The 13,354-nt window shown below is 42.8% G+C and overlaps 1 pseudogene; it reads right to left on the minus strand.

Annotated features, from left to right (window-relative positions):
* Positions 1-9,413: 9,413 nt before the first annotated feature.
* LOC121561912 lies at positions 9,414-12,422 on the minus strand (annotated as a pseudogene).
* Positions 12,423-13,354: the final 932 nt, after the last annotated feature.

Genomic DNA, 13,354 nt, shown 5'->3' on the forward strand with positions numbered 1-13,354 from the left:
ATTAGCAAGTGGCAGACAGTGTGATAAATAATGATAAATTGTCAATGAAAAAAATACATAAAAAATAAAATGGAATCCAACAACTTAGATAGGTGAAAACAACAATAGCTAGAGTTTTTGCTGCTTTTCTCTCTGACTTATTTGCCTGTACAGTTTTAACACCAGACACACTGGCAGCCTCTTTTGAAAATACCTTTCTGGCCTGTGATATGGCCACCACAAATATTTTCAAATAAAGTGTTATAATAATAGAGCACGGGGCAACCATTGTAATTACAAAGTCAATTCTATTACCCAAGACTGACCCTTCTACAGTAAAACATTCTTTCAAACACCTACTGGGTACCTGTACATTTACAAATATTTTTGCAATAGCAGCAATGTATATGATACAACAACACCAGTTAATGGATGTACAATACATAATTCTTGTCATTGTTATTTTAGAGTGGTACATTAAGGGATCACACACAGCAACATAACGGTCAATAGATATCAAGACCAAACTGCCCACAGATAAAGAAGAACACAAACAAGTGAAATAGAAATAAAACCCACAGAAATGTTTCCCAAAATTCCAGCATGGTTCCATTAATGCTACAGTCGTCAATGGTATCACAATCAGTCCCACCAGGAGATCTGCCACAGCCAGAGAGAGGATGAGCAGGTTGGTTGGAGTGTGGAGCTGCTTGAAGTGAGAGATGGAGATGATCACCAGTATGTTCAAAAATACTGTAACTGCTGAAATCAATGCCAAGAAGATGTACAGTGTTATGTAGATAGATGTCGATAGCAAAGCCTTTCTGCAAGAAGAGTTTCTGTCTTGAAAACAGTATTGAACATCTTCATGTGTCTCCATTTGTAATAAATGGTCCAAATGCTGAGGTCCTGCTCCTGCTTGGTCTTGTGTGTGACCCTGTCAGGTCAGCCTTCTGACAAACTCTGAGCTCTGCCTCTCTATTTATCTCTGAATGACTTAGACACACACTCCCCCTCCCCAGCGTCTCTCTGCACACTACACACACACACACACACACACACACACACACACACAAGCCCACAAATGAACAAATGGTTGGATAAACAAATGATTTGTCAAAACATGATGTAATGTATTACATGTTTGTATGTTATGGCACCTAGCCTGTCCTTCACTCTTACTGATAGTTAGAGATGAGAGAAAAAGGTACGTTTTATCAACTGAGGATTTAAATGGGGAAAATATAGTATGGGTGATGATTTGGTCACCCAAAGGCTATTTACATGGGAAATAGGATAACTGTTCAAGACTAACTGTTTTGATTAATGTCAGTGCTCAGATTGGACCATAATCCACAGCCTCAGGAGACATAGCCTCGAAGCTCGAGACTCCAAACAGAGGTTGTGTTTCTGATAAATGTTCTGACTTGCAACAAGCTAGCTATCATAAGACACAAAACTAACGGTGAGTGTAAGCAGCCAGCCAGCACCTCCCCTTCAAACCCCATCCTTAAACTCCTCCATCCTTCCAGTCGAGAGAACCAAACAAGATTTGGAAGGAAGGCCTTGAGAAACTACAGGACAGATCACGGCATATGTCATTTGGCCAGTGCATAAGAAAATTGATAGTCAGGCAGTTGATGAGATGGCATATCTTTATGGTGGATGCACTAATGGCATTTCCATAAGAACATTACATAGACTTGTAAAAATGTCCATCTAAACTGAATTATGAAGTAATTATTCAGGTTGATGGAGACAGTCACATTGTAGGGGACACATAATATTTGGCAGACATCACCTACAGTATTCTGACCCAGTCATCCCCCTTGATGTTTTTCAGCCAGCCTGCTACCTTGAGAGTAATGCCCCATGTAACTCTCACCGTTACCAATAAAGGGGAGGTTAGCAGTTTTGGGAGGTATGATCTTTGACCCTCTGTAACTTTCTCACTCATCACCCTGAGGACCAACCTGTATAGTCCACCACACCCTCTCTCATTAGCACCACCAGCTGTAGAGAGTTTTCTCCTAATTGTCTAATTGTGTTCCCGTACCCTATGTGAACTTGTCCATTCCCTTTGTGTGATTATTCTGATGAAGGCCATTGAAGGCTGAAACGTTTACCTCTTAACCTTGCTTAAATAAAACAAATCATTTTTAATGGCGAGGAAGTGTTGTGCCTTTTCCTTTGCAATGATGATTATATTTTTGCACCTCGACTCACGTTGGTTGGCCTCCTCTTCTTTCGATACAGTCATTATTTCTCAGCTTCATCAAGGTTGTCAAACATTTGATTAGATTTTTATTTTATAAATCTAGTTAGTTGCTGTTCTGTCAGATTCCAGAGGGTCCTGTTTGCGCTTACGATACCATATACTTTATTGTTCATTTACATGGAAATTCATTTAGAGACGTCAGCATAGAAATACACAAACACAACCCAATATATAACATGACGTAGGGAAAACTGGAACATTAGTACACAAGTCACACATTAACATATTCACATATTGAAACATACAGGGCTCTGACATAATGACACTTATATCACTCTACCAATGAAAGGTGTCAACCACACACTCAAATACATCTACTACATTTATATATATATACAGTGGGGGAAAAAAGTATTTAGTCAGCCACCAATTGTGCAAGTTCTCCCACTTAAAAAGATGAGAGAGGCCTGTCATTTTCATCATAGGTACACGTCAACTATGACAGACAAATTGAGAAAAAATTATTATTATATATTTTTACTTTTATTTCTACAGGGTGGGTCACCATTGAGACCAGGGTCTCATTTGCAAGAAGCCCTGTGAACATGAACATACAATAAATACAACAATATTAATCAAAACAAACACAATTCTCAAAAACTGGCCTAGCGGTTAAAATGTTGGGCCAATAATTGAAAGGTTGCTGGTTCGAGTCCACGAGCCAACTAGGTGAAAAATATGTTAACGTGCCCAAGGCACTTAACCCTAATTGTTCTTGTAAGTCGCTCTGGATAAGAGCGTCTGTTAAATGACAGACCAAAAATATATGATTTCACCTCTGCATGATTCCTAAAGAGCCTATTACATCAGCAAAACTCAACCTGTTACTGGGACTATATTGTCTCTACCGTAAGTGAACATCTCTTCAATGATATTAGTTTGACTTGTTTAAGTTTCTCACATCGAGGGTCCTGTTATTACTTGTAGTAATCATGGTCAAATTACCAACAGGGGTACCCCCATTGATTTTGTTAGGCACTCTAACTCAGATATCATATTCAAAACTGCAAACATTTCTCTTCACCCCTACGACAAAATGAGTAGAATTGCAGGAAACTTGCTTTAAAACTGCAACATTTTCTTTACTTCCCATGGCAAAATGTAGAATTGCAAGAATTTACAGTGCATTCGGAAAGTATTCAGACCCCTTGACTTTTTTCACATTTTGTTACGTTACAGCCTTATTTTAAAATTGATTAAATTGTTTTTCCTCCTCATCAATCTACACACAATACCCCATAATGACAAAGCAAAAACAGGATTTTTTTTTTTTATGTATAAAAATATAGAAATAGAAATATCACATTTATATAAGTATTCAGACTCTTTACTCAGTACTTTGTTGAAGCACCTTTGGCAGCGATTACAGCCTCGAGTCTTCTTGGGTATGACGCTACAAGCTTGGCACACCTGTATTTGGGGAGTTTCTCCCATTCTTCTCTGAGATCCTCTCAAGCTCTGTCAGGTTGGATAGGGAGAATCACTGCACAGCTTATTTTCAAGTCTCTCCAGAGATGTTAGATCGGGTTCAAGTCTGGGGTCTGGCTGGGCCACTCAAGGACATTCAGAGACTTGTCCCAAAGCCACTCCTGCGTTGTCTTGGCTGTGTGCTTAGGGTTGTTGTCCTGTTGGAAGGTGAACCTTCGCCCCAGTCTGAGGTCCTGAGCGCTCTGGAGCAGGTTTTCATCAAGGATCGCTCTGTACTTTTGCTCCGTTCATCTTTCCCTTGATCCTGACAGCTGAGTTCCAGAAATCAGACAGGGAAGCTATTCTGAAGTTGCCCATACCTGTATTCCAGCTGTCTCTTCAGATGTAGAAGACATACAGCAGTATGTGATCAGCTGAAGTGTGTACATGTGCACACTAAAAACCAAATGGTTCTACATGGTGCCAGATTAGGGTTCTTTGTCTTGTAACCATAGCGGATACCTTTTTGGTGCTATATGGAACCATTTTGGAAGGTTCACCCTATTTCTTTTTTAAATATTTTTTTCACCTTTATTTAACCAGGTAAACCAGTTGAGAACAAGTTCTCATTTACAACTGCGACCTGGCCAAGATAAAGCAAAGCAGTCGCGAAAAAACAACAACAACACAGAGTTACATATGGAATAAACAAAACGTACAGTCAATAACACAATAGAAAATCTATATACAGTGTGTGCAAATGTAGTAAGTTATGGAGGTAAGGCAATAAATAGGCCATAGTGCAAAATTACAATTTAGTATTAACACTGGAGTGATAGATGTGCAGAAGATGATGTGCAAATAGAGATATTGGGGTGCAAATGAGCAAAAATAAATATCAATGTAAATAACAATATGGGGATGAGGTAGTTGGGTGGGCTAATTTCAGATGGGCTGTGTATAGGTGCAGTGATCGGTAAACTGCTCTGACAACTGATGCTTAAAGTTATTGAGGGAGATAAGAGTCTCCAGCTTCAGAGATTTTTGCAGTTCGTTCCAGTCATTGGCAGCAGAGAACTGGAAGGAATGGCCCAAAGGAGGTGTTGGCTTTGGGGACGACCAGTGAGATATACCTGCTGGAGCGCATACTACGGGTGGGTGTTGCTAGTGATGACCAATGATCTAAGATAAGGCGGGTTTGCCTAGGTGATTTATAGATGACCTGGAGCCAGTGGGTTTGGCGTGAATATGTAGTGAACCTGTTCTCAACCAGCTTGTAGGGCATGTTTTGACAATAGATTTAGAAGTGGATATGAAAAAAAACATCACTTGAACCTGATTGGTCAACTCCCCCAGCCCTCCTGCATCAATTAACATAATATGTATGATTTTGGGTTGCTGCAGATCAGTGTTGTGGCACTCTAACTTTGCCCATTCAGAGGGCTGGAAGAAAACTCAAAATCAGTCACCAAAGTTGTTGTACAAAAGTCAGGAATTCAATTAGTGAGGGATTAATATAGCACCATTCCTGTCAGTAGAGACCTTGAATAGTAGGAATATGTAAATACAAAAGTTTCAATGTAAAAGGTTCAAAAGCAAGAATTTCGTAAAAATGTGCTTAACCAGCGGTTGATACAGTGCATTGGGAAATTATTCAGACCCGTTGACTTTTTCCACATTTTGTTAGGTTGCAGCCTTATTCTCAAATGGATTAAATAAATGTTTTTCCTCATCAGTCTACAAACAATACCCCATAATGCCAAAGCGAAAAACAGTTTTTTGCAAATTGTGGCAGATAAAAAAACAAGAACCTTATTTAGATAAGTATTCAGACACTTTGCTATGAGACTCGAAATTGAGCTCAGGTGCATCCTTTTTCCATTGATCATCCTTGAGATGTTTCTACAACTTGATTGGAGTTCACCTGTGGTAAATTCAATTGATTGGACATGATTTGGAAAGGTCCCCAAGAACACAGTGGAACAACCAAGACTCTTCCTAAGAGCTGGCCGCCCGGCCAAACTCAGCAATCGGGGGAGATTTGCCTTGGTCAGGGAGGTGATGGTCACAGAGCACCATAATTCCCCTGTGGAGATGGGAAGAACCTTCCAGAAGGACAACCATCTCTGCAGCACTCCACCAATCAGGCCTTTATGGTAGAGTGGCCAGACGGAAGCCACTCCTCAGTAAAAGGCACCTAAGGGACTCTCAGACCATGAGAAACAAGATTCTCTGGTCTGATGAAACCAAATTGAACTCTTTGGCCTGAATGCCAAGCGTCACGTCTGGAGGAAACCTGGCACCATCCCTGCGGTGAAGCATGGTAGTGGCAGCATCATGCTGTTGTGGGGATGTTTTTCAGCGGCAGGGACTGGGAGACTAGTCAGGGATCAAGGGAAAGATGAACGGAGCAAAGTACAGAGAGATGAAAACCTGCTCAAGAGCTCTCAGGACCTCAGACTGGGGTAAAGGTTCACCTTCCAACAGGACAATGACCCTAATCACACAGCCAAGACAACGCAGGAGTGAAGCCGGGATAAGTCTATGAGTAGCCCAGGCAGAGCCCTGACTTGAACCTGATCGAACATCTCTGGAGAGACCTGAAAATAGCTGTGCAGCGACGCTCCACATCCAACCTGACATGTGCGAAAAACCTCTCCAAAACACTGGAGGGAAGTACGTAGCTCAAACACCAAAACAGAAGAGCAATCACACACAAACACAGACACACACAACGAGAACTAAATAGGACACTAACGAGGACTAACTAGACACAGGTGTACAACATCAAGACAAAACCAAACGAACATGAAACATAGATCGGTGGCAGCTAGTACTCGGGGACGACGACCGCCCGAAGCCTGCCCGAACCAGGAGGAGGAGCAGCCTCGGCCCGAAACCGTGACAGTACCCCCCTTGATGCGCGGCTCCAGCCGTGCGCCGACCCCGGCCTGGGACGACCAGGAGGACGCGGAGCAGGGCGCGCGGGATGGTCCCGGTGGAACTCCGACAGGAGAGATGGGTCTAGGATGTCCCTCCGCGGCACCCAGCACCGCTCCTCCGGGCCGTACCCTCCCACTCCACGAGATACTGGAGACCCCCATCCGGCGTCTTGAGTCCAAGATGGACCGAACGGTGTACGCCTGGAGCCCCTCGATGTCCAGTGGGGGCGGAGGAGTCTCTCCTATCTCACCTTCCTGGAGTGGACCAGCTACCACCGGCATGAGAAGAGACACATGGAACAGGGGTTAATATTCTTATATTCAACAGGTAGATGTAACCTATAACACACCTCGTTCAATCTTCTCAGGACTTTAAAAGGCCCCACAAACCGCCGACCCAGCTTCCGGCAGGGCAGGCGGAGGGTAGGTTTCTGGTAGAGAGCCAGACTCGATCTCGGGTGCGTACACCGGCCCCTACTGCGGTGGAGATCGGGTCTGGCACTTTGCAATATGTGTTGAGATGAGTAAAAATGCTATGCAAATTGCCATTCTAATATGGTATCGCTGGTACGACCCTCTTGACTTCTCAAGTGCCTGGTAGAATAAACAGCAAGTTAAAGAAAAACACTATTGGAAATTCCTGTTTGAGTTGTTAGTAACAGGAATTTAAGATGAAATAATTGTTTCTACATGTTTTTCTAGAAGAGACAGTTAAAGAGATAAAGAACCATGATCGGAAGGTTCTAATTGAAACCTTTATGGTGCTTTAAAGAACCCTTTCCTAAGTTTCTATAAAGGTTCTGGGAACTAGTGACAGGTTGCCACTTATCAAACCCATCAAATATTTTGCATAGATGGAGCTCCAAACAGAGGTTGTGTTTCTGGAAAATGTTCAGCAATAAGCTAGCTATCATAAGATACAAAACTACCGGTGAGCGTTAAGTGCCAGCCCCTCGATTCAAATGCAAAATCTTATACTGAAGTTCTTTAGACTTCCAATACTCAAGACAATGAAATTAGATTTGGAAGGAAGGCCTTGATAAACTACAGGACAGATGACGGCATATGTCATTTGGCCAGTGCATAAGAAAATTGACAGTCAGGCAGTTGATGAGATGGCATATCTTTATGGTGGATGCACTAATGGCATTCCATAGGAACATTACATAGACTTGTAAAAATGTCCATCTGAAGTGAATTATGAAATAGTTATTCAAGTTGAGGGAGACAGTTACATCATTGGGACACATATTTGCCAGACATGACCTTGCAGTATTCTGATCCAATCATATTTTTTGTCTGGTTTGTTTTTCTCTCAGATTCCAGAGGGACCTGTTAGCACTAACATGCAAGGCTCTGTAATAACGACACATATATCACTCTACCAATTAAAGGTGTCAAACAACACACACACACACACACACACACACACACACACACACACACACACACACACACACACACACACACACACACACACACACACACACACACCACACACCACACACACAGTCAGTCAGTCAGTCACACAAACACACACACACACACACACACACACACACACACGATTCTCAAAAGCATATTGCATCAGCAAAACTCAACCTGTGCTTTGTGACTGATGTCACTGGGACTATAGTGTCTCTAGTGGGTACGTGAACAACTCTTAAATGATGTTAGTTTGACTTGTTTAAGTTTCTCACACCAGAGGGTCCTGTTATCACCTATATGCAAGGCTCTGGAATAATGAAATCTACCAATGAAAGGTGTTGGAGACACACAAATGCTTTACTCCAGGGCCCCAATAAGGCCCCAATACAACATAAACATTGGAAGTGAACCTGTGCACACCTCTAGTGTTTTTGTGTGCATGAACATGAGTACAACTTCCATTAGGACCCCCAGTCAGCCTGAGTACAACCCTCACCCCCTAAACAAGTCCCCCTGCACAGGTCAAGAATCCCACCTCTGAGTCATGACCCTGTCACAGATAGGATCTGAACCCTGGTATCCTGAGTGGAAAACAAACATCTGAACCAATTGGCCAAGAAGGAAGTACCTCTTGGACCGAGGGTGACACTGATTTTGAAGTACCAGGCAGGGCTACCTCATCACGAGAGCATGAGTCTGACTCACCTCTGTTACACATTTACATTTTAGTCCTTTAGCAGATGGGGGGGGTTGTGGCATTAATCAAGACACTCATGAAGAAGTAGGTTTTCAGACTACACCTCCCCCTAACCTCACTCAAGTCTCTATGCTAAAACCCTCTCTATAGTGTTTTAGACAAATAACAAACAATTCTACAAATACCGTTTTTATATGGACTCAGTGGAACATCCTGATTTCATGGGGGCATGATCCAGGATTAATACAGCTAAACAACGATCCAGGATCAACACTGTTATATGACGATCCAGGATCAACACAGATATATGACGATCCAGTGTTAACATTTACATCATTTAGCAGATGCTCTTATCCAGAGCGACTTACAAATTGGTGCATTCAACTTATGATAGCCAGTGGGACAACCACCTTTTTTTTTACTGCAGAGTGAAACAGAGAGGACAGAGAGGGATAACTTGTATGTCTGTTCTATGAAGTCAATTTCTAGCGGAACTTTCTGTGTTAGCTGATAGGTGTGTCTGTATTAAACTGAGTAGAGACCATCTGTCTAAATAATGCAGGAGACTCCTAAATATATCGGTTTTATTTATGAGTGATGAAATAAAAATAACATGGCAAATGAAACTTTCCTAAAATCCACCTCCACCAACCACTCTCTTAAATGTTATATAAATCCCCTTTTCACACCTCCTAATGTATTTCATCTGCAGCCACATTCATCCACCTCCATGTCCTGGTAGTGGCATAGGACTATGTTGTTGTTGTTGTCGTAGTAGAGCATGGAGACAGGTGACAGGTGGATGGGTACACTGCAGGGCTGGGGCGTGCTGCGGGGGTCCAGGGACTGTACCAGTGTCTGCAGGACGGCGTGGTTGGTGCAGTTCAGGCTCTCAGCGTGCCAGTAGTTGGCCAGTAGCTCTGCGGAGTGATGGTCCAGTCCTGCCAGCCCTTGAAGTCGATGTAGAGGCGGCTGGGTTTACACACATTGCTGGGCGTCACCGGGAGGTAGACGGCGCTCCTCTTCCGCCAAGAGCGGCACTGCAGAGGGTTCAGGGATACAGCCACCAGTGAGGCCTGGAACTCTGGGAGGGTTACGGTCGGCCTGAACGGGGCAACGTTCCCCCGGGTGGTGGGACATGAAGGTATCCGTGGTCAGGGTGTGGCTGCAGCTTCAGTACCAGTCCGTGTGACCCAGTTTACGCCAGTTCTCTGCCAGGGTTGTGAGGTCCAGGGTGAGGGATTTGGCTCTGGATCCTGCTGCGCCAACTAGGACAGCACCAGCCTGCAGTTGGCCTTGTGTCTCACTCCCCTCAGGGTTGCATGCAGCACCTTGTACAGGGACACACTGAGGACCTGTGGGAGTGGAACTTGATTTCCAGCTGCGCCAGAGAGAGTTGCTCCACTGGCTGCAGGACGGACATGTTGAAGAACAGATGTTTCTCCACACAGCCGTGGCAGCTGCCACTTCATCCTGACACCAGTCTACCTGCAGGGGACAGACAAAACAAGACATATTAGCTTTGGACTCTAGAACTAGGACCTAGATTTCAAATAACGGTATTTGGAATGTCACAGTCAATATAGGCCCAAAAAATGTTGGGGCACAAAAACAATGGGAGTGAATGAACTCCAGATGCAATTGTTTTCAAAAACCAAATGGAATCTCTTAAATACCATATTCAATACCATGTTCAAAAATGGATTGTGTATGCTTATGTATCTCAATAATGACTTGATATCAAATTGTAATTTTGAGAATATTTAAAATCCAGATATTCCTCTATCATCCACTGATCTTAAAGGGGCAATCTGCAGTTCAAACAACAACAAAGCGGGTACCACGCCACTTTTTTAGGTAAACAGCTTAAGGATGGGCTCGGGAAATGTAACCATTCTCACATTCATAAAATGGGCTATGCAAGGACTGACCATCCATGAAATCAAAATCATAGTTTTAAACCACATTCCAAAAATTACTGGGGGAGGGTGGGTACAACTCGAGATGCACACCCCTCCCCAGCATGAAACATATTTTCACATGACCCCTCTCCTTTTACTTGAAAAGTTACAATACCCTCCACCTTCATTGAATTAACTCAATCATGATTATGACCAGTAACAGTGAGACAGTAGGCCTACCTCCTTACTGTGATCAGGGTGAAAAAAATAAAATCACCTTTATAATAGAGCATTGCATCCATCTATCATCGTATTTGTGGGTCCTGGAAAAAAGGCCTTTTCTAAACAGATTTCATGTAATTCTGAAGAAATTAGCAGAATGTATTTTTTTAATACCACAGTTTTATCTGAACTAATAGTCGGCGGGCCAGAACATAATACAGTAACAGTGCAATTCATAGACCTAGACTGTTTTGAACAACATTTTTAACATATCTGGTTAAAACATAATCAATTCAATGACAATTACATAATCATTTATATAAAATCACAATGTCTCTAGGAAATGAGTTTTGTGCATTGATTGGGTAAAAACAGGGACCATATCCTACTTTTTATTAGTTCAAAACAATCAGCTTGTTGGCGCTCACAAAAAGACCCAAAAGAAAGGCGGATTTAGAAAACAGAAGTTTGAGGGAAGAACGGACAGAGACACATTACCTTTCCACCATAGACAGAGGCCCCACGCAGAACAATTTAAACTTAACTGATGGCTACTCTTCTGTGGCTTAACCCAACAAGAGGAGGTCACAAGTGCGTCCCTAAAAGCTGCCTGGGTTTAAAGATCGTCTCTTTTTACAGAAAGTGAATAGCTCAATTGATAGCGACAGAGTTACACATTGTAGACATATTAGATCACTTTCCAATAAAGGTAATTTGCTCAGCCTCTGAATGTCATGGAGATGAAACAGATAGAGATACCCTCATGAGCATCGGAGTCACGGCTTTCTTGCGCATTTTGCAGCTCATTTCTAGCAGAAAGCATCACGGAGGAAAGCGTCGTTATAGATCACTTTATATAATCAGAATCCGTTTTAGTTTCTTCAAAACCTTAAGCTAACAAGAGGTTGCTTTTGACATTTTCTTTATCAAAACGTAGGCTATGGCATACCCTCACATAGACCTACCCCCTCATTAGAACCCTGGTTTTAACTTCACACACCAAGCCCTTCATGGACACAGAGGTATTTAAGGAGTGGAGACACTATTGGAGGAATTGACCGACAAATCTATTGATAGTGTATAATTTCATCTGTCAAACAGGTAGGCATATCTCTTATTTCTTATATAGGCAGAAATAGGTTCTGAAACAAAGACCTCTTGTTGTTAGTTAATTCAAATTAAAATGAAGACAGTTGAAATGAATTACTCGACTTACCTAGTTTCAGCACATCGTCAGGACAGAACGGCTGACTCCAGTAAGACAAGAGGTGGCGGTCTGTGTATATTTGTAAACAACAGCTGGTGCATAAAATCTAATACTAAGGAAGTCTCAAGGTTTTGCTCGCCTGAGGTAGAGTATCTCATGATAAGCTGTAGACCACACTATTTACCAAGATACTTTTCTTCTATATTTTTCATAGCTGTCTATTTACCACCACAAACCAATGCTGGCACTAAGACTGCACTCAATGTATAAGGCCATAAATCAACAGGAAAACGCTCATCCAGAGGCAGCGCTCCTGTGGCCGGACTTTAATGAAGGGAAACTTAAATATGTTCTACCTCATTTCTACCAGCATGTTAAATGTGCAACAAGAGGAAGAAAAAAAAAACTCTAGACCACCTTTACTCCACACACAGAGACGCATACAAAGCTCTCCCTCGCCCTCCATTTGGCAAATCTGGCCATAATTATATCCTCCTGATTCCTGCTTACAAGCACAAACTAAAGCAGGAAGCACCAGTGACTCGGTCAATAAAAAAGTGGTCAGATGAAGCAGATGCTAAGCTACAGGACTGTTTTGCTAGCACAGACTGGAATATGCTTAGAAGAAATCCCGCTTAGAAGAAATCCCGCTATGCCCTCCGACGAACCATCAAACAGGCAAAGAGTCAATACAGGACTAAGATTGAATCGTACTACACCGGCTCTGACGCTCGTCGGATTGGCAGGGCTTAAAAACTATTACAGACTACAAAGGGAACACAGCCGCGAGCTGCCCAGTGACACAAGCCTACCAAAACTAAATCACTTCTATGCTCGGCTCGAGGCAAGCAACACTGAAGCATGCATGAGAGCACCAGCTGTTCCGGATGACTATGTGATACGCTCGTAGTCGATGTGAGTAAGACTTTTAAGCAGGTCAACATTCACAAGGCCGCGGGGCCAGACGGATTACCAGAACGTGTACTCCGAGCATGTGCTGACCAACTGGCGTGTCTTCACTGACATTTTCAGCATGTCCCTGACTGAGTCTGTAATACCAACATGTTTCAAGCAGACCACCATAGTCCCTGTCCCCAAGAACACTAAGGTAACCTGCCTAAATGACTACCGACCCGTAGCACTCACGTCTGTAGCCATGAAGTGCTTTGAAAGGCTGGGCATGGCTCACATCAACACCATTATCCCAGAAACCCTAGACCCACTCCAATTTGCATATAGCCCCAACAGATCCACAGATGATGCAATCTCTATTGCACTCCACACTGCCCTTTC

The sequence above is a fragment of the Coregonus clupeaformis genome, unplaced genomic scaffold (assembly GCF_020615455.1).
Source record: "Coregonus clupeaformis isolate EN_2021a unplaced genomic scaffold, ASM2061545v1 scaf3122, whole genome shotgun sequence".
NCBI classification, from domain to species: domain Eukaryota; kingdom Metazoa; phylum Chordata; class Actinopteri; order Salmoniformes; family Salmonidae; genus Coregonus; species Coregonus clupeaformis.